At 39.5% G+C, this 24,181-nt stretch overlaps 1 long non-coding RNA gene across 1 annotated transcript in view; it reads left to right on the top strand.

The window, feature by feature from the left end:
• The window catches only part of LOC140713527 (uncharacterized), a 47,982-nt gene extending 25,706 nt beyond the window's left edge, over positions 1–22,276 (top strand). The window contains exons 2-3 of the long non-coding RNA XR_012095642.1: positions 21,582–21,741; positions 22,065–22,276. This is a non-coding gene — a long non-coding RNA (uncharacterized lncRNA). The remainder of the gene's footprint in view (positions 1–21,581; positions 21,742–22,064) is intronic.
• The last annotated feature ends 1,905 nt before the right edge of the window (positions 22,277–24,181 follow it).

The raw sequence follows: 24,181 nt of genomic DNA, 5'->3' as shown, positions 1-24,181 counted from the left end.
GGCCTAGTGGTGACAAAATCTCTAAGCATTTGCTTATCTGTAAAGGATTTTATTTCTCCTTCACTTATGAAACTTAGTTTGGCTGGATATAAAATTCTGGGTTTAAAATTCTTTTCTTTAAGAATGTTGAATATTGGCCCCCACTCTCTTCTGGCTTGAAGAGTTTCTGCCGAGAGATCTGCTGTTAGTCTGATGGGCTTCCCTTTGTGGGTCACCCGACCTTTCTCTCTGGCTGCCCTTAAGATTTTTTCCTTCATTTCAACTTTGGTGAATCTGGCAATTATGTGTCTGGGAGTTGCTCTTCTCGAGGAGTATCTTTGTGGCGTTCTCTGTATTTCCTGGATTTGAATGTTGGCCTGCCCTACTAGGTTGGGGAAGTTCTCCTGGATGATATCCTGAAGAGTGTTTTCCAACTTGGTTCCATTTTCCCCCTCACTTTCAGGCACCCCAATCAGACGTAGATTTGGTCTTTTTACATAATCCCATACTTCTTGCAGGCTTTGTTCATTTCTTTTTCTTCTTTTTTCTTTTGGTTTCTCTTCTCGCTTCATTTCATTCATTTGATCCTCCATCGCTGACATTCTTTCTTCCAGTTGATCGAGTCGGTTACTGAAGCTTGTGCATTTGTCACGTATTTCTCGTGCCATGGTTTTCGTCTCTTTCATTTCGTTTGTGAGCTTCTCTGCATTAATTACTCTAGCCATCAATTCTTCCACTTTTTTTTCAAGATTTTTAGTTTCTTTGCGCTGGGTACGTAATTCCTCCTTTAGCTCTGAGAAATTTGATGGACTGAAGCCTTCTTCTCTCATGTCGGCAAAGTCATTCTCCGTCCAGCTTTGATCCGTTGCTGGCGATGAGCTGTGCTCCTTTGCCGGGGGAGATGCGCTCTTATTTTTTGAATTTCCAGCTTTTCTGCCCTGCTTTTTCCCCATCTTTGTGGTTTTATCTGCCTCTGGTCTTTGATGATGGTGATGTACTGATGGGGTTTTGGTGTAGGTGTCCTTCCTGTTTGATAGCTTTCCTTCTAACAGTCAGGATCCTCAGCTGTAGGTTGTAGCTGTAGGAGATTGCTTGAGGTCCACTCCAGACCCTGTTTGCCTGGGTATCAGCAGCAGATGCTGCAGAAGATAGAATATTTCTGAACAGCGAGTGTACCTGTCTGATTCTTGCTTTGAAAGCTTCCTCTCAGGGGTGTACTCCACCCTGTGAGGTGTGGGGTGTCAGACTGCCCCTAGTGGGGGATGTCTCCCAGTTAGGCTACTCAGGGGTCAGGGACCCACTTGAGCAGGGAGTCTGTCCCTTCTCAGATCTCAACCTCCGTGTTGGGAGATCCACTGCTCTCTTCAAAGCTGTCAGACAGAGTCGTTTGCGTCTGCAGAGCTGCTGCGTTTGTTATTGTTTACTGTGCCCTGTCCCCAGAGGTGGAGTCTACAGAGACAGGCAGGTTTCCTTGAGCTGCTGTGAGCTCCACCCAGTTCGAGCTTCCCAGCAGCTTTGTTTACCTACTTAAGCCTCAGCAATGGCGGGCGCCCCTCCCCCAGCCTCGCTGCTGCCTTGCCGGTAGATCACAGACTGCTGTGCTAGCAATGAGGGAGGCTCCATGGGTGTGGGACCCTCCCGGCCAGGTGTGGGATATGATCTCCTGGTGTGCCTGTTTGCTTAAAGTGCAGTATTGGGGTGGGAGTTACCCGATTTTCCAGGTGTTGTGTGTCTCAGTTCCCCCGGCTAGGAAAAGGGATTCCCTTCCTCCTTGCGCTTTCCAGGTGAGGCAATGCCTCGCCCTGCTTCAGCTCTCGCTGGTCGGGCTGCAGCAGCTGACCAGCACCGATCGTCTGGCACTCCCCAGTGAGATGAACCCAGTACCTCAGTTGAAAATGCAGAAATCACCGGTCTTCTGTGTCGTTCGCGCTGGGAGTTGGAGACTGGAGCTGTTCCTATTCGGCCATCTTGCTCCGCCCCTCAATAGTGTTTTAATAAGTGATTATGTTGCATGCTAAAAGGTAAGAACCACTGAGATAGAAAATCAAGTTTGCATGAAAATCAGACAATAGTTTTTCATGCTGAGGCAACATGATAATATACATTGCAAATGTTATTTCCTAATGAATGCAATGTTCTTTTTTCAGAGTCAGCATGGACAAACCTCAATCATCAATATCATTTCTGTTGGCCTTATTAATTACTTACTATGGGCCTAGTATTTTACCAGTATCAACTCATTTACTCTTTATAACAACCCAGCATGGCTAGTGCTCTTATCTCTGTTTTTACAGATGAAGAAACAGAGGCTTTGATGTCACAAGACTGACTCCTATTATGCAACAAGTAAATGAGAAGACAGTACTCAATATCGGTGAGGTCTTGACACCAAAGCCCTTGCTTTTTAGATAAACAACACTTTATTTAGTATATATCCCATGCAATATTTGAAACATACTTATACTGAAAATGTATTTGCTATTTATCTGAAATGTGATTTGATTAAGAGTAATTTTATCTGACAACCCTATCCCATTGTCTCTATCTGTTTGCATTCCAATCAGTTGCAGAAAAAGGAGCTAGAAAATAATCTTTCTTAAGTGTTCTTAGGAGTAAATCTGAGCTTGGGCCTCACTCCAGAAGCTGCAGTTTAACATCAGTCCCAGGTGATTTGTATGCACATTACTGTTCAAGGAGCAATGCCCTTAGAATGCGTACAATCCAGAATGACTGTGGTCTAGAGCTAGGGACAAAATTTAAAGACCCCTCCAGACCTGAGAGTCTATGAATCTAGGAAGGAAGTGAATGTGAGACAGAATAACAGTTTACTATTTTTTGCACTTACTTAATATTCTAATACAACTCCATATGAGGCAATAAAAACATTTAAAAATCAGTAAATATTTTATGTATAGAATTACAATACTTGAATAGGTTTTTGAGGATAGGAATACAATTAAGCAGAATTTTACAATTCTTTTGTAAAGCATCACAAGAAATATCTTTAATATTGGATTTCAACTCTCTTCTTCAAGTCACAAACAGAATAGTTACAGCAGAAATAATGCTACTCATTTTATAAGTAAGAACACTTTTGCTTAAATCCATCACATCAAGTATGAGATGCTGAGAGAGTAAAATAGTTTCCCAAATGGTCCATGTGCTTGTTGATTCCATGTTTATTGAAGCCCTGGGGGCGGTGAAATGTGAAGGTGTGTTATGATAAATGTGCAATTCATGGGGATGTTATGTCACCCCTTTATGCAAAACTTTAAATAAATGGTCTGTTCCGGGAACCTGCTTCAAGTTGCTAAGACAAGAATGACATCCAGGCTACGCACGGTGGCTTATGCCTATAATCCCAGCATTTGGAGAGGCCAAAGCAGGCAGACTATGAGATCAGGAGTTTGAGACTAGCCTGGCCAATATGGTGCAACCCCCGTCTCTACTAAAAATACAGCCGGGCATGGTGACGCATGCCTGTAGTCCCAGCTACTTAGGAGGCTGAAGCAGAAGAATCACTTGAACCCGGGAGGCAGAGGTTGCAGTGAGCCGAGATCTCACCATTGCACTCCAGCCTGGTCGACAGAGTGAGACTCCGTCTCAACAACAACAACAACAAAAAGAGTGACATCCAACAGTTCCTCCTGCCATGCCTACAAAAATCATTACAGCTCAAATAAACATATGGGCAGTCCATTTAGCAGACATGTATTCATTTCCTAGTATGTTCCAGGCTTTAAAGAATGGGCGTATATGTAAGAAAAAAGGGACAAGTAAATACCATCATGTGCCATGATCCAGAGGACTAGGAATGATGGTACTATCCAGGACAGAACCTTGAAATGGAGAGAGAGAGAGAGGTGTGTGTGTGTGTTTGTGCACGCGCGTGTGTATGTATGGCGTTGGTGAAGAGAGGCTGGATACAACATCAGGAAGCCAGGCTGGGGGATCTGATTAGAAAATCTCTGCATTCTCTATTCTTAGACTTACTATCTAGCCACTGCCTTGCCTCTAGCCACAATGAAAGAAAAGTAATTCATTTCCATCTGTCTGGTTTTAAGTAACTGGAAAGTCTTTCTGCTTTAATACATATGCATTTTCCATATTTTTTTCTCTCTGACATTAATTTGCACATGGCTTAGAAAAAGGTACTTCACTAACTATTAACCATGGTACTTAAGAAGTTGGGGACTTCCAAATCATTAATCATAATAAAAATATATAAATCCACCTCTCTTAATATTTGGCCCACAGAAGTTCACATTATGAAAAGAGTTTTAGTGATTTATTTGGTCTTGAACCCCAAGGTTCTATTTTTCATAAATCCCTTATAAACAGTATCCATTTTGGACAGTGAACAAGTCAATGCATGTTGCATTTTTTCACTGAATCCACAGGGTTATTAAAATGTATACTTATCCCCCAAACAAGAATCCAAGCTCAAGCACTTGAATAAGAATATCTCAAGCCTTTCCTCTTTCATTTGCTCTATGGAAAGCAACTACAAGGCAGGGATGAGTCAGTATGTGTGTCCATATAGCAAGAGTAGGCAGTAGTCCTGGTTTATGCTAAGTCATAGGGGAATTTTGCAGTCATTTTGTGCTGTGCTATCCAGGTTTTTCAACATCAGTGGAACCTTTTGTGTTTCACCCACTGTATGGAAAAATCCACGACTGTCCTAAGAAACCTAAGAACAAATCACTCATCTGCCTATCCTTCCTACACAGGCTATTAACCACAGTAGCAAGTACCCCGTTCTGGGCTGATACTTAACGTTTTGGGTTTTCGTCCTTACAAATTTACATAAAGATATGTGTGATTATCTCAATTTGACGGAGGAAAAGAAAACACAAGTTCAATCAGCGAACCAATGGCAAGGGGAATCTAACAGATCTGTCAAAAGCCAAAGTCAGTTTTGTGTTCACTAAGATGTACTACTTCCTTACTCCACATAAAATATGATTTAAAAACCAATGAAAAAAAGCAGACTTGGAAGGAAAAGGCGATGACTGTGGCAAATGGGCAATATTAAGTTCAAGCATGGAGCAGGGTGGAGCTCAGAGCAAAGTCAGCCAGCCAGGCCTACTGATTATGTAAATATTAAAAGTGTTTATATGAGTGTTCATTAATCTCCATTTGCACCTGATGGGAGGTAACTCTCCACAGCATTTCTGTGAGTCTCATGACAGCTTTTGTTTAGGATGATCTTTTCAAGGATGTGTACATAGCAAACAGCCTTGGAAAGTAGATATAGTCTCTAGCGTACCTCTCTAGGATAGAGATAGGGAAGATTTGTTTCCTGACCAGGATAATATAGATAACTTCTTCCCCAGGGGACAAAGATTCGGCATGTTTTCTAGCACCCCTCTTGAGTGGCTTCCTAAGTTCAGTGTTCCTCAGCTGTGACACAACTCACAGTGAGTGCAGTATCCACCAGGACCTGACTTCGCATGGGCGCCATGGAAACTGGAGGGTAAGAGGAGCTGAAGCCAACATGAAGCTCATCTGTCTGTTGTCCCACAAGCAATCAACTGAGCAAATCAATTTGTGTTCATTGTCTCCTTACCAGTCAAACCTATGGACTTCTGCAGAGCTGACCTAAACCCTTCCTGATGCTGTTTAAGGACTGCTTGACATCATCATCAGCTCCTGTATCCCCATCCCTTCTCCACACTTCTCTGTCTTGTTCTGAGCCTGGGCTTCCTTGCCTCTGGCTTCCTGGTTAGGATTGGCATAATGGGAGGTGTTTGGGAAGATGGGAAAATAGGAAGAGTGAGAGGTCAGGATATTTATTCTTCTTGTTCCTTCTCTGCCCCTGTGGCTACAGCTCCTGCTCGTAGTCTCTCTTTCACAGCCATACTCTGGTAAAAATATTATGTCACTCTTGCTAGACCTTGGGTACATCACTATCGCTTATTAAAAACTTTCACCGGCTGGGCACGGTGGCTCACGCCTGTAATCCCAGCACTTTGGGAGGCCGAGGTGGGAGGATCATGAGGTCAGGAGATTGAGACCATCTTGGCTAACACGGTGAAACCCCGTCTCTACTAAAAATACAAAAAATTAGCCAGATGTGGTGGTGGGCACCTGTAGTCCCAGCTACTTGGGAGGCTGAGACAGGAGAGTGGCATGAACCTGGGAGGCAGAGCTTGCAGTCAGCCAAGATCACGCCACTACACTCCAGCCTGGGTGACAGAGCGAGACTCCATCTCAAAAAATAAATAAATAAATAAATAAATAAATAAAAACTTTCACTCTATAAACAGTTTTATGAATCTCTATAAACAGCTTTCACAAAGCTATCTACAGTAAACTATTTTGGATGTGCCACCTTGTTTTTAAAAATAAGTTAAGGCAGTCTCTTACATGTATGAAACAGGTTATACACATATACATACAAGACTGCTTTTAAAACCATAAATTACCTCTCGTCCTCATTGCACTAAGTCATTGCAGCTACCTAGGACCTCCATAAGGCAAAGATACTTGTCTTAATTTATGGTACTCTAAGGAAGTGTCTGACTGGACCATGTTACAAATGCATTTTCATCTGCTCCTGGCCATTTGTTTTGATGCCTATAGAAGTCCTGTGGGTGGGCATGTTAGTGGACATGTTAAAGATGCCTTCTTTGGGCTGGCGTAATGGCTCAAGCTTGTAATCCCAGCACTTTGGGAAGCCGAGGCAGGCGGATCACGAGGTCAGGAGATCGAGACCATCCTGGCTAACACGGTGAAACCCTGTCTCTACTAAAAATACAAAAAATTAGCAGGGCGTGGTGGTGGGCACCTGTAGTCCTAGCTACTCGGGAGGCTGAGGCAGGAGAATGGCATGAACCCGGGAGACGGAGCTTGCAGTCAGCCAAAATCATGTTACTGAACTCCAGCCTGGGCGACACAGCGAGACTGTGTCTCAAAAAAAAAAAAAAAAAAAAACAAAACAAAGATGCCCTCTTCGTCAGTATGCATCTCACTGCACCTCTTCTCGCAGATAGTTGTGGTTCCCAGTGTGCAAATAATACACTTTAAGTCTTGGTATAGTTAAATAAATGTATAGAAAATTAAATAAGGACCACAGCATAAAAACTTTCTACATAAACTTAGATCATTTGAGGAAACTTCAAGTGAACTCAGACCACAGTTTGTATTTGGAAGAGATCTTTAAAGATTTTTAATAAAACTCTATCATTATACAGTTCATTTGATTCTTGGAAAACTGAAATTGCATGAGTTCGTTTTAGTCCCTGTCAAAAACATCACATTTTACCTTTTTTAAGTATTATTCCTATGATGCACCAGAAGAAATTACAAGAAGAGTTCTAAAATTCCAAAATAATAGAAAAGTATATTATCCCAGTAGTACATCTGAACAGAAACCTTTTGTTGACAATAATTACGACGATGAGACTGTGATGCTCATGCTAGGTCTCAAAGGATGAGCAGGTGTAGACCAGGAGGATGAGACTGTGCAAGGTCAGCTCAAGCAGAGCAGGCAATCTAGGCAAAGGCCTGAAAGGGAGAAAGAAATTGATGTGTCCAGGGAGCTATAAGCAGGTCAGAGTTATAGGAGCATAAGCTAGAATTGAGGGAAAACAGAGGAGAGAAAGGTGAATGCCACCATTTAAAATTATGTGTTTCTAGCCACACAGCCAGGTTTTCTCACCATAAATGCCTGCCAGCACTGGGCTGGAGAATAGCCAAGATCAAAAACACTCAGATTCTCAATTGACCAAACAATCGTGATTAACTATTTGAGAGCCCTATTTCCATTAATAGTTCTTGAGCACTTGCTGTATGTCTAAGCACCGTGACAAGTGATTCTATCAAAATCCTAAGTAATTTGATTCAAATTAAGTGGTCATCATGAACCAAGGTCAATGCATCTATTGAGCAGTTTTCATCACCAGTGTCTCTCCCAAGAGTTGGTTTTTCATTCTCTCCCATGAAGTCTAAATCCAAAAGCATCTAGATCAATGCAGTTCAAGATAAAGCTAAGTTCTACATGGATGAATGTGATTTTGCACAAGGAGTTGTTTGTGGGTAATTACCCTTTCCACAATCTACACCAGTAACTCCGAAAGCCTCACCTAAATAGCCATACAAATATAAGTAAAAACAGAATGCTTTTTATTTTGATACAACTTCCAGGTGGGTTGCCCATCACTTAGCATCTCCCCAAAAACCAGTGTCTTCTCTAGACTTCTTTATGTAGAAATGTGACCTAAGTAGAATTTCTGCATAATATTTTTAAGGGAGGAGTTTTGAGAAAGAGAAAAGTTGTCTCAGAAATTAGAACAAAGGTAGGAATGAATAAAAAGCCATTATGTTTCTGCTAGCGAACAAGTTATATTATAACTAAATAGATAATTATTTTAAAAAGCAATTAATAAGAGACAGTTAGACAAGCCCCTTTGGTTTAATGCTCTGCTGCTGCCATCTTGAAATTCTTAATGATTTTTAAGCAAAGGGTCCCATGTTTTCATTTTGTATTGAACTCCACAAAGTATGTCTCTACTCTTGCCTGTGATATGGGAGTCCTCAGATGGGCAGGCATTGCATGCACAGCTGGTCAAGGAGCAAATGAAAAAGAAAGACTTAATCCAGACTTTGAATAAAATTTAGGAGGTAGATAATTTAGGCAAGGGGAGGGGGAGATTTAAAATTCTGAAATAATATTCTTCCTGGGAAAAGAGCAAAAAAAAAAAAAAAGTAATAATAATAAAATTAAATTAAAGCCTAAAATTAATCTCCCAAAATGGTTTCAAAAAAATAAGTACCTCTGCTTAGGCTTTGCCTGTTTTCTCTGATTTAAATAGCCAGTATATTTACTTAAATCTACATGGTTGTTTCAGCTTCCAGAAAGGATTGATTATTGTACACAGACCGTGAAATAAGTTCATAATTATCAGACAATTCCACAAGGTGTCAGCCTCAAGCTAAAATGATAAATTCAATGCTGGGAAATAGTTTTCATTTTAAGAAATGAAGATTTGAAGTCTCCATTTTGAATTCTGTGTCTGGGGCCTATAGTAATGTAGCAGCCCCTATTTTTTGGGTGCCTCATATATGCTAGGCACTTACCATACATTATTTCTAGTCTTTAAAATAACCCTGTGCTATGGTATGAATGTTTATGTTCCCCCAAAATGCATATATTGAAATCCTAAGCCCATCGTGATGTTTTCAAGAGGTGGGGCCTTTGGGAGGAGATTAAGTCATGGGGCAGAGCCCTTATGAATGGAATTAGCATCCCTAACCAAAAAGGCACAGGGGAGCTTGTTTGCCCCTTCCACCTTGTGAGGACACAGCTAGAAGGCACCATTTATGGGGAAGCATGCCCTCTCCAGACACCAAATCTTCATGCACCTCGATCTTGGACTTCCCAGACTCCAGAACTGTGAGAAATAAATTTTTCTTGTTTATAAACCACCCAGTCTATAGTATTCTGTTACAGGTGCCCAAATGGACTGAGATATCTCTATTGATTTTAATCTCCATTTTACAAATGAAAAAATAAGGTTAATGAGTGTTAAGTCAATTTCCCAAGGCATACAGCCAGAATAAATATTCAAAGACAAAACTATCTGAACCCAAATCCTGTGCAATTTCTGCCATACTACCTCAAGGCCTCAAATAAACAAAGCAGTAAAAAGAGTTCAAGAATGGATATAAAACAAACTCTGGGACTGTCTCCTGTCCAGGCTCTATTCTACAGCAGCTAAGGGTGCTGGACCGTCACACTGGACCTAATAAGCATCAACCCAGCAGCTCCTGTCTCCTGGGTTTTTGAGCACAGTAGGGCCACCTGCCAGAGCAACTCCCAGGATATAGAAACCTGCAAAAGGGCATTTCAATATCCACTGGTTTTTATCATCATCTATTATTGTTGTTATCTAGTATTGTATAAGTTTCAAAGTAATGTTTGGTGGAAATCATAAGCATTAATATTACTGTTGCTTCAGATGTTTCTGATTGGGAAATCACAACGGCAGGAATTTCTGCTCTCAGGAGCCTCCTCTATAACCATAGTTTCTTGACCAGACCTACAAATTCAGCCCTTTGCCTTCTGAAGCTCTGGGGCCATTCTTCTCTTATTTAGAAGGTGATTTAATATTAAGCTTACTGCTGGTTGTTCTGGGCAACATGGTAGTTGAACCTTAGACAATCCCCTCTCTGTCCCAGGCTCTTGTCATTTGGACCCATTGCTTTGTTGTGCTGAACTTGAATCCCTGCCTTGGGAAGGCAACAACTAGCATGAGGATTAATCTCTCTGGCTCTGAGTTTGAGTCCCAGTATCATCACTTTTAGGGTGACCAACCATCCTGGTTTGCCTAGAATTGTCCTGGTTTCAGCACCAAAAAGTCCAGGATCCCATGAAATTCCTCAGTCACAGGCAAATGGAGATGGTGAGTCACCCAAAGTTCGCTTCCTAACTGCTCAACCTTTAGCAAGTCACCTAAACTCTCAAGGCCTGATATGTAAAATAGGCAAAATACTAATGTTTACTTTATCACATCCTTGTGAAGATTAGATGAGAAATGCATACAGGGCTTAGCATAGAATAAGCATGCAATACATTTTAGTTAATAATATTATTACTCTTAGCCCACTAGTACTCACTCAGCCTATCATTCTTCTAGAGCTCCTAGGACTGGAAGACTGCTTTGTTCTTGCCAATCATTTCCAAGAAAGGGAAGTCCTGCCCTAGAGCCCAAGATAAAAAATTGGGGCCCTTCCTGCCCTCTATCTACCCTTGCTTTTTCATTTTTCTTGTTCCTACGCTATCAAGTCTCCTACTTAACAAGCCTCTGGGAGCTCTTTGTTTTTAAGCATCAGTAACCATTTTGACAGTTCACACTCCCAAAAGCCTCAGTGACCATGAGAATGTCCCTCTAAAAAGGCAAAGCCAGTGATCATGGGCCCAGGAGGGAAAGCCTTAGCCTGGTGGTGCCTAAAATCTGAATGTGGCTGAAAATGTACACCCTGATTCTATTCACAGGTATAATAACATGAATCTAGCCTCAAAAATAATTTTGTTTACTTGGCCAATAATCCTTCTCAATTCAACTGCATCTAATGTCCTGTGTAATTAATGATCTTTCTCCAGCCAGGCATTTAATGGCGGTTATGTTTGACTACACTTTGACATGTATATCTTCATCATTATAAATATTGCATTTTACCACTTTATAAAAAATCATATACATAATTAGATTCTGTTTTATTTTATAAAATAACATTATTTTTCTTTGCAGCAAGAAAAGGAAAACATGGCTAGAAGTGGTGCCTGCTCTATTTTCTTTTTCCATCTTCTGTACACTTGTGTTTATGTTCAAACACATTAAAACTATCTGTACATATTGCCTCACTTAGGAAAGCTTGCCAACACTTTCTGGCTATATGTTATCTACTACTCAGGAAATCATAACCAAGAGTCTACAACTGAAAATAGTGTGCTTCATTTCTATCTTCTAAAGAGATACTCAGGGTTTATATTTCTTCTTCATAGGATACTGTCACTAAATTTTTAGACTTTGTCATTTTAAGTAAAATCAATACTATGGGGCAGTAATATCTATATTTTGTCCATTATCTTCTTATCTAAAATGTCTTATTAAACAACTGAATGGCTTATTTGTATAGGAGAGCCATTTTGGATAATTTTTCATGCAGATTTCTGTGTAGCTAAAGTCTACCTTCTTCCCAAGGCTTAACTGAAGTTCTCAGGTTATTACTCAGTAGACTTCATCTTCCTGTTCCAGCCCATTTTTGAATCCTTCTTGGAGAGAGGGATACAAGATGGATCCCCAAAAGCTGTAGTCCCCTCTTAACTCTGTGGGAGAGATTCACCTATCTCTCCTATTCTCCAGTATCAAGGCCTATTCTCTGGTTGGCTGCATAGGCCCAGTCCAAAGAGAGAGCTGGAGATAGAGTATTTGCTAGTTCAGCTGGGGAGGCATCTGCATCTGGATCCCTGATCCACATGCCATGATTAAACAGGAACACTCAAATAATTAAGGTATTACTATAGATGATCTCTCTATTAACCTCCAACCTTTGGGTTTTATGACTTTGTGATTTAAAATGAATGGACTTGAACTATATAAATTACAATATACTCATGGTGAAGAATAGGTCTATGATGTTGGAATGGGAGGCTCTGGTTTCTGGAAAAGTCAATCAGGAAACCACATAGTGGGGATAGAGATGGCAGGAGCTTGAGGGTGGAAAAAGAGAGAAGAACTTCAAGGCACTTTCCTTTGACATGTTTGAAGGAAACATTGACTGTGTCAGCATTACTTGCCCAGCACAATTGCCAATATACTATCAGTAATACCAGAGGCAGCAAAAAGGACTTACCTAATGAAAGAATATTGTCTTATTATAAATCAATAGATCCTTTAATTAAAGACTTCTTGGTCCCATGAAGGTGAATATATCATCATCACGCCAATGCATGTTTTTCTTGTTGTGAGCATCTGTTCTTTGGATATTCCCAGAAATGAAACTTCATGGGATATAAAATCCTGCATCCTTAGGATGTTAGACCTAAGGATATTAGTGAATCGTCTAGTCCAGCTCTCTCATTTTTCAGATGAGAGAATAGTTCAAATTGTGAAGCACAGGTTTATCCAGACAGGACTTCACCTCTCCAACAGGGTTTCAGGATTATAACTTTTCATTACCACAAAGAAGAGATGTAGAAAATTACAGGTTTTGAATGTGATGATAATTCTTTTAAAATACCCCTTGCTCTTGATCTCTGAATTATTGAACCAGTTCCAATAAGTTAAGGTTGTCATTAATTTTTAACTTAATCTCGAAAATAACAAAGAAAGCTACATGATCTCACAAGGAGAAATACATGGAAAATTTTCCAGCTCATTGTCCATGAATTTTTGTACAATTATGCATTTGTAAATCCTAATTATACCTCTGTGATCTATATCAGCACACTCTATTGGAAGTGGCTCTCATTATGATCTCAGACCTAGCACAGAGTTCCTAAAGTACATACATTTCTAGAAGACATGGAAAGTTTCTGAGAGTGAGAAAGTTCTGTGCAATTTTAGATTGGTTAATTAGCATAATTGTTTCAACATTAATAAGAAAGATTCAGGCAATTTAAGATGTTTATGTAGAAAAATATGTCTATAACTCTCTCCTCGACAATGCAACATGGAAGAACCACTGATTCACTGTCCAGAATCACCTCATCAATAGCAAAAAGAGCTTCTACTTCTTTAACTGTTGCTTGCAAGTGTTGACATCCTGCCTGTAATTTCTTTCCTGAAGAAATTCTGTCCCATTAATTCTGAAATTCAGACACTTCCATATACTCACTTAATCTTACACATCCATGCTAAGAACATCTATTTACTTAAAAATGAGTTGATGACTCTAAAAAATGACAGAGGGATCCAGTCACACCATTTGTAGCAAGTATTCCAATCTTTGATTCAGTGGATTAATCACCACCAGATGAAACACAATCTCACCCACAATACTGGATAGGGTATAACTAACAATGATATAATGATATTCCAGACTTTTGTATAAATTTATTCCATTTCCAGGTTTGTTATATGACTTACTCCAAATCAGAAGATTCTCTCTGCTCAGAAAATTAAAGTTGATAGTTTCCCAAGAGAATAGAAACATCAAAGACAGAAAGCCTTACTTTGATCTTGATTCCTCAAGGGTAGGGATGGGAGGACGAGTTCACCCAAGAATGAAACAAAACTTGACACCATGCAGCCCCTATCTGATTTATAAAGAATCTTTTCTCTCAGGTGTCATTTATTCATTCATTAATCTGGCCAACATTTGCTGAGCACCTACTATATGCCGGGTACTAGGCCAACACCAGAAATTCAAAATCAAATAAGCTATGTTCCTTCTCTCAGGGAGCTCATCATTAATTAGCCATGTTAGCAAATAATTACAGTGCTCCATTCAGGCTGATATCTAAAGTAAATGCTTGTGTAATTCATGAGCAGATCGCACAGATCAAGATTCAACCCTTTCTGTACTTATTGAATTGGTATTAGTATCTCTGCATATCCCCTCAAAGACTAACAATTTCATACTTTAGATGATTATTTCAACAATGCTTTGTCTTTGACTAAAATAATCAATGCCTGACCACAAAGAGGCCCAAAGTTATTAACCACACAATTTCACATCTTTCAGGAATTTAATTCCCCACTCCCTTCCTCCCCATACACATACACACACAAAGCATTTGTCTCACAGTGAGTTAATTCCTGAGTGCTTTTCCAGCCTCCCTTGGCCTATAGATACCGTTCAATTACAGTGACAGGCAGTGAGTCCACTTACCACCTGATACCCCAAAACACTTCAGGAACATCAGGTAGGTAGCTCTTGACATCAGGAAGACTGACAGTTAAACCAAATCCTAGTTATATGACTGGAGTTTAGAGACATGAATTTTCTACTTGTACAGATGTTACAAGATCAAGAAAATAGTCACTATTATTCAGTCCTTATCATAAGCTAGGCACTGTGTGTTAAGTGTTTAGCAGGTATTATTTAATCCTCACAAAAATGAGGTAGATACTGCGTATTAGCCCATTTTCATGCTGCTGATAAAGACATACTCAAAACTGGGCAATTTACAAAAGAAAGAGGTTTAATCAGACTTACAGTTCCACATGGCTGGGGAGGCCTCACAATCATGGTGGAGGGCAAGGAGGAGCAAGTCACGTCTTACATGGATGGCTGCAGGCAAAGAGAGAGCTTGTGCAGGACAACTCCTGTTTTTTAAAACTATTAGATCTCGTGAGACCCATTCACTATCACAAGAACAGTATAGGAAAGACCTGCCCACATAATTCAGTCATCCCTCACTGGGTCCACCACACAACACGTGGAATTATGGGAGCTACAAGATGACGTTTGGGTGGGGACACAGAGCCAAACCATACCATACTGCTATTATCCCCATTTTAGAGATAAAGCAATTGAGGTCAAATAACTTGCCAAAAGCTACATAGCAGTAAGCGGTGAGGCCCTGATGGAAAGTCCAGCATGCTAACTTCAAAGCCCACTGATTAGGAGGACATAGTTAAAGTAACTGGAACCCAAGATCTTAGGGTAGCACTATTAAGACATCTGAATGCTGACTTTAACTCTTCATATTTCCTTTGAGGACAAAATTATCCTTAGATTTTGATGAACACCAAGTGCCATGGCAAAAGTCCATTAACCACACAATTTTGTCTCATCTCAGTAGAGCCTGATTTGCACAGCCATCTGCTTCCAAATTTTACTGTTTCTCCTGTATCACAATGGCTGTTTATAAAGCTTATCTCTGGTACAGATGTAAAAGACAATAAGAAGTTCTGAAAGGATCAATAGGACTATAAAAAATAGATTTTCAAGTTTTACCATCTCTGTCTTATTAAATTTAGCCATTTATTTATTTATTTACATATTTAGCTAGGAGTGAGTACAATGCTGGTTGCATCTGACGAACATTTTATATTCTGTTTCAGAAACTTGTTGATACTTTGCTTATTAATTAAAAAATAGTCTAGGTGCCTTGTATTCAGGCTAAGAAAGAGACTCCCATTGCCCTGAGTCTCCACTAAAACAGAGCACAGAGTCAACCACTTTTAACATTCAAAAATGAGCCTCATGGGCACATCAAAGTAAGTCTAGTTGAGAGCTGTGTAGCAGCCAGCCCTAGGGCCCTACCATTATTAATGGTGTCAATATGAAGTCCCATGTTTGTAATCTGGGGGCAATGTTTGTGATGATGGCATATTCCTCCTTTCAATTCTACTTTCCTCTTAAGGAAGACTGCTCATTTTTATCCCCTTGTTAGGATGTTCCTAACAAGACGGATGTACCATCATGCCTTTAAGGAGGAAGAAAAAAGGGCAACTGCCGGAGTTCAAGTGAAAAATGAAAGCTGAATCATTCTCAGTAATATCCCAAATTTATATCCCTTAGTGTCACAAACTGAATTACCTCTATAAACATTAGTTTAGAAAAACAACTTTTCACTTAACAACTGCATGGTGAAGAACCACATCACATCCATACAGGAAGGATCTTATTTTCAATCTAATGTGCCAATGGCAGTTTCCAATAAGAAGAAGCAATTTGCCAGCCTTGCCAATTACAATTTGTCCTTGGCTGAAGATGACAGCAAAGTCTGTGCCTCTGGTTCATTGAAAACATCAGAAAGATATCCCTAATACTTAGTCTGTTTCTCTGTGAAGTTAAGCGTTAAGGAGGTGATTAAAATTCAGCTTAACTTTGGTACCAAATCAAAGGAAAGATATTGCTGTCTGATGGTAGGAGAGGGTTTCAAAACTATCCAAAGCAGCAATAACATACATTTAAATTCCAAGCCCTGTGGATGACATTGAAGCTTTGTGCCTCCAGTTTCACACTCGCCAGGAAGCTGATGCTCTGTATCCTGTGGATATAGGGCTAAAGAAGGTATTGACACTACTGCACAGAGATTGATATAAACATGCAGCTCTTGCCTCATTTAATACCACTTCTATTAAAAGATGACCCTTGGCCATGAAAGAAAGGTCTGGGAAGAAATGGCTGATATTATGACACTGATTTTCTGTGTAATGACCAGAAAATTATTTTGCCTCTTTTGGCCCAAGCTATAATGTTAAGACACATCAGAGAGTTGATTTGTGGGGTTGCTATGATGACAGAATCACATGAAAAAGCAGATTGGAGATACTAGCTGTGTTAATCGGCTTTTAAAGATAAGTAAACCGATGACACCCAAACAATTATCCAAGAAAACACTTTTGAAGTTGATCTGCCACTATTACATCAATGCAACACTGGATTATTAGTGTGAGGAAGTGGGAGACTTTACTTCCTAATTAAAGGTATTTCTTATGTCCTGACAATGATTTGATGCACAGGAAATTAAGCCTAAATTATCTCCTCTGGTTCAAGCTGTGTGATAAAAGTTTTAGGGAGAGACATGATCTGGTGATGTATTTATTAATTCAACAACCCTTCACTGAATATCAACTCCATGCCTGATTTGGCTTCACTAGAGGCACAAAGATGAGTAAAACTGGGCTCGTGCCTCAAAGGACTTGCAGAAGACTGAAGGGGGCATACCTGCTCCCCAGCCCTAGCCACTACAGCTGCCCTCACTTGGAGGTTCACATTCTCCATGAGCTGCCTGCCTGCTTTCCATGCTGATCTCTGTGGGACACACTCTACTCCATTTTTACCTAATTAACTCCTACTTATCATTCAGATTTTAGCTCTGTGCCTAGCACATGGTATTTGCTCGATAATTATTATTGAATGAATGACTAAATAAACAAAACATCATAATACAATATGAGAAGTTCTCAGATACAGGAGGAAGCAAACAGCCCTTGGGCACTGGGACCATGGTAAGGCTATCAAGGAAGGCTTCACAAAGGGCATTTGAGCTCCTGGTATTTAAGATATATTTTGAATGGAATTGAAGGATAAATAAGGACAACATGAAGAGAGGGTTACAAAGTGATGAGAAAAGAGGAAAAATTATACTAAGCAAAGGGAACATAATCTGCAAAGTCATGAAGGTATACATGAGAATGAATTGTTGGACAAACAGCAAGTTTAGGGTGACTAAAACATAGAGCACGTTGAGAACAGTTTAAACTGGAAAGTATGTATGAACCCTATGTTGAAGGCCTTAGATGCCATAGTTAAGAGTACTGATTTTTTTCCTAAGGTGATAGGAAGTCTGTGAAGGCTTATACACAGGTGTATCCATTGAGATTTAGAGGCAAAGTAAGTGAAAAACAGTAACCACTCTAGCTTAAGGAGAAAAAGAAGAATTTATTAAAGAATATTAAGTAGTTCAGAGACACTCTGGGAGAGACTGTGAGTCCAGACTTAGAGGCTCCAGCAAAGACCACTGAGCACATACTCTAGTAGTCACATCAAGACCCTGGGCACTATTCAGCAAAACCTCCACCAGTGCTCTAAGAAAGCCATTCCTGTCACCCTCAACAGAAATGAATTTCACATAGCACCTCCTTCCTCCCATTGCTTTTTTCCAAATCAAAGTCATGTTCATATTCTTCTGATTGGCCCAGGTCATATGCCAGCACCATAGCTGCAAGGGAGACTGGAAAGTGAATTTCTAGCTTCTATGTAGGAACCCATGATGTGAAAAATTTCAAGCATAGAAAAGGTATTCTAAAGAACTAAAAGGCTACAAATCATAGAAACTATCCACTGCCACATGGAAGATGCATAATCAAATTGACATCATAAAAGGATTCATTTGGTAGCATTATTGAAAATGGATTGGAGAAGAGGAGAGTTGGGAGACAAGATGATAAATATAGAAGGTTAGAGCAGGCAAGAGACGAAAAGAACATGGACTTTAATACTGACAGTGGACACAGAAGAGTGAACACAGAACAAGAATATAAGATCATAGGAAGCAAGAACCTGGACTGTCTTTTCACTTCTGAAACAACAGCACATAGCAGTTACTCAATTATTTTTGTTTTTATTGTTAAGGAGTCATTTACATACAATAAATTTCACCTTGTATGTGAATTTTGAACATTGTGTATCATAATGTAACCACTACCACAATCAAGATATAGAACAATTCCATCACCCCCTGAATTTCTTCATGTTGCCCTTTAGTAGTCAATCTCACAACGCCAGCCCCTGGCAACCACACACACACAGTATGTAACCTTTCGAGTCTGACTTCTTTCATTTATCATAGTGTGTTTGAAGTTCATCCTTATTGTGGTTGTATCAGTACTGTGGTACATTTCTGTTTTTTCCTTAGTAATATTCTATGGTACAAATATACCAGCATTTATCGAGGCCCCAGTTGAAAGATATTAGACTTGTTTCTTGTTTGATGGAAAATAAATCATCCATATGTTTGTGCCAACATAATTTTTATTTCATTTGGGCAAACACCTAACTGTATTTGGCACTGGGTCATATTATAAGAAACGATTAAGTTAATAACATACTGGAAACTGTTTTCCAAAAGCAATGTATTAGAGTTTAAGTTACTCTGCATCCTTTCGTGTACTTGAGATTGTCATTTTTTAAAGTTATTCTAATAGGTATCCAGTAGTACCTTATTATGGTTTTAGTTTGCATTTTCCTAAAGACTAGTCATGTTAAACATCTTTTCATATTCTTATTTATATATGATTGATCTTTTTTGATAGCATGTTAAATTATCTTGCCATCGAAATAAGTATTTGATGAATTTATAAGCAAACTTATATTAAAGATATTTAGAAAAACAAAGTTGCCTCCACCTGAAATAATTGGACATTGCTATGGAAAGGGAAAGATGGGGTTGAGGAGCACACCACACTTTTAAGTAAATATTGATTAACAGAGTTTAGCTAAAGGATTTAGAAAGCATGACCAAAGATGGCTGTTCCTGAGCCTAATTAATTATTACAATTCAATAGTTTGCACCCAAACCTAAAATACATAGAATTGGATAGCTTCCTAGAAATTTTCTGCATTTGTAAAAACAGATAAACTTCAATTAGTTTTTACCTCCTTCTTGTAAAAAAAAAAAATAAGTCTTGAAAGCCAATTTCATATCATTCACCAGGAAATGCTGGCAGTGGCTCGGTGTTTGCTCTCCCAAAGAGTACTAAATAAAATATTCGATGAGGAGAAAGAGAAATGTAAAACTGCAAACTATAGGCCCCAGAAGCTAATTAAATGGTTGATCCTTTGTAATCACCTTCGCTACAGTGAAGGAAGCTGAATAGCAAGGTCGAGAGATTAGACTTTGCTGCCTTCTGAGTCATTGAAGAACCATAGGTTCTTGGACAGTAGGGGGTAGCTAGTAGCTGATGGAAGAAGAGTTGCTTTCTTTGCCTAGAACTTCCAGATTATAAAAATAACACTGTAGGTTGCATCTGAGCCAGGCCAGCACTCCACTGCATCTCTTGCTGCAGCTGGGAATGAAGATTGCTGCATGGCCAGAGCAGATGACAGTCAAAGGAAGCTGGAGCCAAAGAGTGGACGTAGGCCTGCCAGCATTTGGAAGCTTCACGAAAGATGAACTAATCTTGTTCTCTATTTAAACAGTTATAGTAGAGCAGTAGACATCAAGACAAACTGAAAGAATAAAATAAAATATGGAATACATATCATGGTGTTACTGTGAAGTAAAAACATTAGCTGAAAAAAAGTGCACTGTCCCTTGAATCAGCCCAAGCAACATTATGAAAAGGCCAGACTAGGGGGTGCGAATTTTCTCCATCCTCAATTGAATCTTCCACTGGAGTAAAACAACAGTGTGGAGACCTCAAAGATCACTGATTTCAGCCTTCACTTCCTCGATAATATGCGTGATAGAAAGGTATAAGAGAGTTTATGACTCCTCCATGCACAGGAAATTATTTGGTGGCATCACAAGTTAGAACTTGGATCTGGTGATTTGCCACTCAGTCACTCTGCCAAAAATGTCAATGAGAAAGAATGCAGCCACTATGGTGTCTGTAACTACACACTTCCCAAAATTTTGTATAGGTATTTTGATGAAGCCTTTGCTTTACCCCAACCCTGTTTCTACTCCTAAAAATTAAACAAGTTATCAGAGAACTTATCATTTAATAATTTTTAAATGCATGTTATACTTAATGTAAAACAACACTCTATTTACTGTAAAGCTAAGAGAGATGAAAGAGAAGAAATAAAATTAATAGAAGAGAATTTCTATGGCATGGTCTTATGGAAATGACTGTATCTGGAGTTAGGTGTTAGTCCATGAACTTGAGAAATACTCCTGGGGTTCTGTTTGTTACTAAAATGAACATGTTAGTGCTTTCCTATTAGGGATGTTGTTGGCTTCTCCAGATCTCCAGGATTGTGCACATCCTACACCACACTATTGCAGGACTTTTCCTTAATTCAGCTAAAGATGGGGTTCTTTGTCCCACGGCCATGAAAATTCAGGCTCACAGACAATTCGAATGATGAGTGAGAAAGGGTTTTATTGGGTGAAGAGGAAGAAAAGGGGGGAAACAGGGACTCTTGCTAGGTCAGAATCCCTTCTAGAACACTTCATGCCCATTGTTAGAATCCCAGGTTCCACATAGGAAGAGAAAGAGCCAGACTCCTCCCTGCTACAAACATCATAAACTTCCGAAGGCTCCACCTCAGTGGGCAGGCTGCCTGGAGTTTCTCTGAGGACTCCCTCCCACCTGGCTATCTCAATACTGCCTGGGCATAAAATCAGAAGCCACAAAAGAGAAATCTCCCTCTTCCTGGAGGACTTATTTAGTTCTACATTAAATAATTTTAATTATTAATTTTTTATTCAAATAAAGACACAGATAATAGGAAAGAATGCAAAATGTTAAGAAATTTAATGTACATTACATGATTTTCAAAAAAATTGAAGGTTGTAGCAAGTTCCTTTGCCTATGCCTTCAAATATATTTGCTCTACTTCACGAACACAAACGAAAACAAAACTCACACTCCTGAGAAGTGGCAGAGTTATTCAGTGAAAAGAGTTTTGGAAAGGAAATATTTTACTTGTCATTAATAGTTTCTTTCCTTTGACAAATTGTCTCTAAGGAGGGAAACTACATGTGCATGCTTGACACAACTTGAAAACAATACAAAACAACAAATCACAATTGCAAAATCATACAACACAAATGGAATCACAATCCGTAAGGGTGGCAAAGAAAGAGAGTGCATGTGGTGGGCAATATTAAGCTTATATGCAGACCTGGTAAGTTTCCAAAGTGTTCTGGGACTAAATCAGGGACAGGAATACACAGAGGGAAGCCCATACGTGGTCGAGGTTGGTTCACAGCAGAAATGACAGTTTAAAGATCTATGTAACAGTCCCTTGTTCCTGAGAGGGCACCGTTTTCACATTCAGAAGGGCTTGTCCCTGGACTAGATAACTGCCCAGAGTTATTTTTCTTCGGTAAATCAAAGCTATCAATTACAACCTCCTAGAGCAGCTACTCCAGCTGCTGTAGGATAGACAGGGATGAAAAGGAAAATCATTGACTGTGCATAGCTCCTTCTGGGGTTGTTTCCTGCCAGGGATGGTGTCAGACAAGTGCTAAAGGCACTGTTTGTTTCCTGCCCCCATGCTGAGCTCAGACCACAACCGAAACCAGAGCCTGCCGTTTATCACTTGACCACGTACATCTGAACCTGTAAGACCCTTGCACAGCCTTCACTGAGGTGTGAAAACTGACAGTTTCCTTCTCCTGCCACTGGTTCTGCAGTAATTAAAGCTTTTTTGCTATCGCACTCCTATTAGTCTCTTGGTTTTAAAGATACTGCTAACACAGATAAGTGTGTATGACCAAACTCTGAATTAAGTTGCTTTTACAAGCCACAAGAAAACCAGATTAAGTTTGCAATTTTCATAAGAAAATGTCTTAGTAAAAGGTTCAAAAACAATGGCTTTTTGAGCAGAAGTTTGAATTATTCACAAACAGTAATGATTTTTAGAAATCATTTGTTCAGATAGTAACTATTGATTGCTATTTTGAGCTAGGCACTGTTCTAACCTTTACACTATTTGATAGTTGTTCATATGGATTAAGCTTAAAAGAATTGTTTAAAAGTAAATGATTAATACATGCTTGTAAAAAATAAGTTAAAAATGCTTGAGGACAAAATGAAAAGCAAATGCCTTTCCCATGAGCACCATTCCCATCCTACTATCAATAATCTGTTGCTTAATTCTGCAGTCATTTTTCTCTCTGTGTGCAATGTGTGTGTGTGTGTTTAAATATAACCTGTTTAATAGTGTTTTTTCTTTTGAAAAAAAGTCATAATGCTATACATACAGTTTTTTTACATAATTTTTTAATTCAGTAATGTATTGTGGACATTCCTCCATGAATCATACATATCGTTTTTATTCTTTTTTTTTTTTTTTTTTTTTGAGACGGAGTCTTGCTCTGTCACCCAGGCTGGAGTGCAGTGGCCAGATCTCAGCTCACTGCAAGCTCCGCCTCCCGGGTCTACGCCATTCTCCTGCCTCAGCCTCCCGAGTAGCTGGGACTACAGGCGCCCGCCACCTCGCCCGGCTAGTTTTTTGTATTTTTTTAGTAGAGACGGGGTTTCACCGTGTTAGTCAGGCTGGTCTCGATCTCCTGACCTTGTGATCTGCCCGTCTCGGCCTCCCAAAGTGCTGGGATTACAGGCTTGAGCCACCGCGCCCGGCCTACATATCGTTTTTATTCTTTTAACAGCTATATAATGTTATACAAAATTAATTTACCTTATTTCCCCTATCAATAAATATTAAGTTTTTTTCCAAATTTTCCCCATGACAATAAGCTAGTTATCCATGAACACCCTTATATTTATATCCTTGTGTGTTTGGGATCGTAATTCTTCCCACCCCTGTCAGTATTGGAGATTATCAATCTTATTACACTTTTGCCAGTCTAAATCTTTTTTAAATGCATCGGTTAAGAAGTCTATTTTGTTTTTGATGTAAGAGATGGGGTCTCACTCTCTTGCCCTGGATGGAGTGCAGTAGCAGGGGTTTAAGTGCTCACTGCAATCTTGAACTCCTGGACTCAAACAATCCTCCCATCTCAGCCTTAAGAAGCATTTTTAGTGTCTTCAATAACATTTCCCAATCACTATTAAAATTGAACATTCTTTCATTTGCAGGCCATTTTCACATGTGTGTTCTACAGATTGCCAACCCATATCATGTACTTGACTCTTCCACGAGGCTGAGCTCCAAAACACAATGCTTTATCTTTGCATATTTGCTTGTAGAAGCTTTTCATAGAGATATCTGTCCTTAGTCTTCCATTTATATTTTGCAAGTCAGGTTATTTGTTTTTCTATTTGTTTTCTTCTCTCTTCCATGTGGCATACTTCCAGTAAAACCTGTTCCCACTTGGCTGTTCTTATTTAAAAGTGAAGCATTTAAATCCAGATTTAAAACTCTGGGTGCAGAGATGGGACTTGCCAAACAGCAGACTTCATTGAGAGGTCTGATGGAGAGCTGATTCTTCCTTGAAGGACCCCAACATATCAGTATCTGTAAGTCTTTTCCCTGAAACTCCCCAGCTTTTCCAGAAAACAATCTGCCTCTGCCTGAGAGAATTGGTGAGGTGGAAGCTTTTCACAGATATTCTGGAAGGCTGTCAAGGGAAGTGAGCTTGGGATTTCACTTTTCAACA

This window comes from Chlorocebus sabaeus, chromosome 15, assembly GCF_047675955.1.
Source record: "Chlorocebus sabaeus isolate Y175 chromosome 15, mChlSab1.0.hap1, whole genome shotgun sequence".
NCBI lineage: Eukaryota > Metazoa > Chordata > Mammalia > Primates > Cercopithecidae > Chlorocebus > Chlorocebus sabaeus.
Note: the sequence above shows the minus strand (reverse complement) of the source record. Positions and strands in the feature narration are given on the sequence as shown.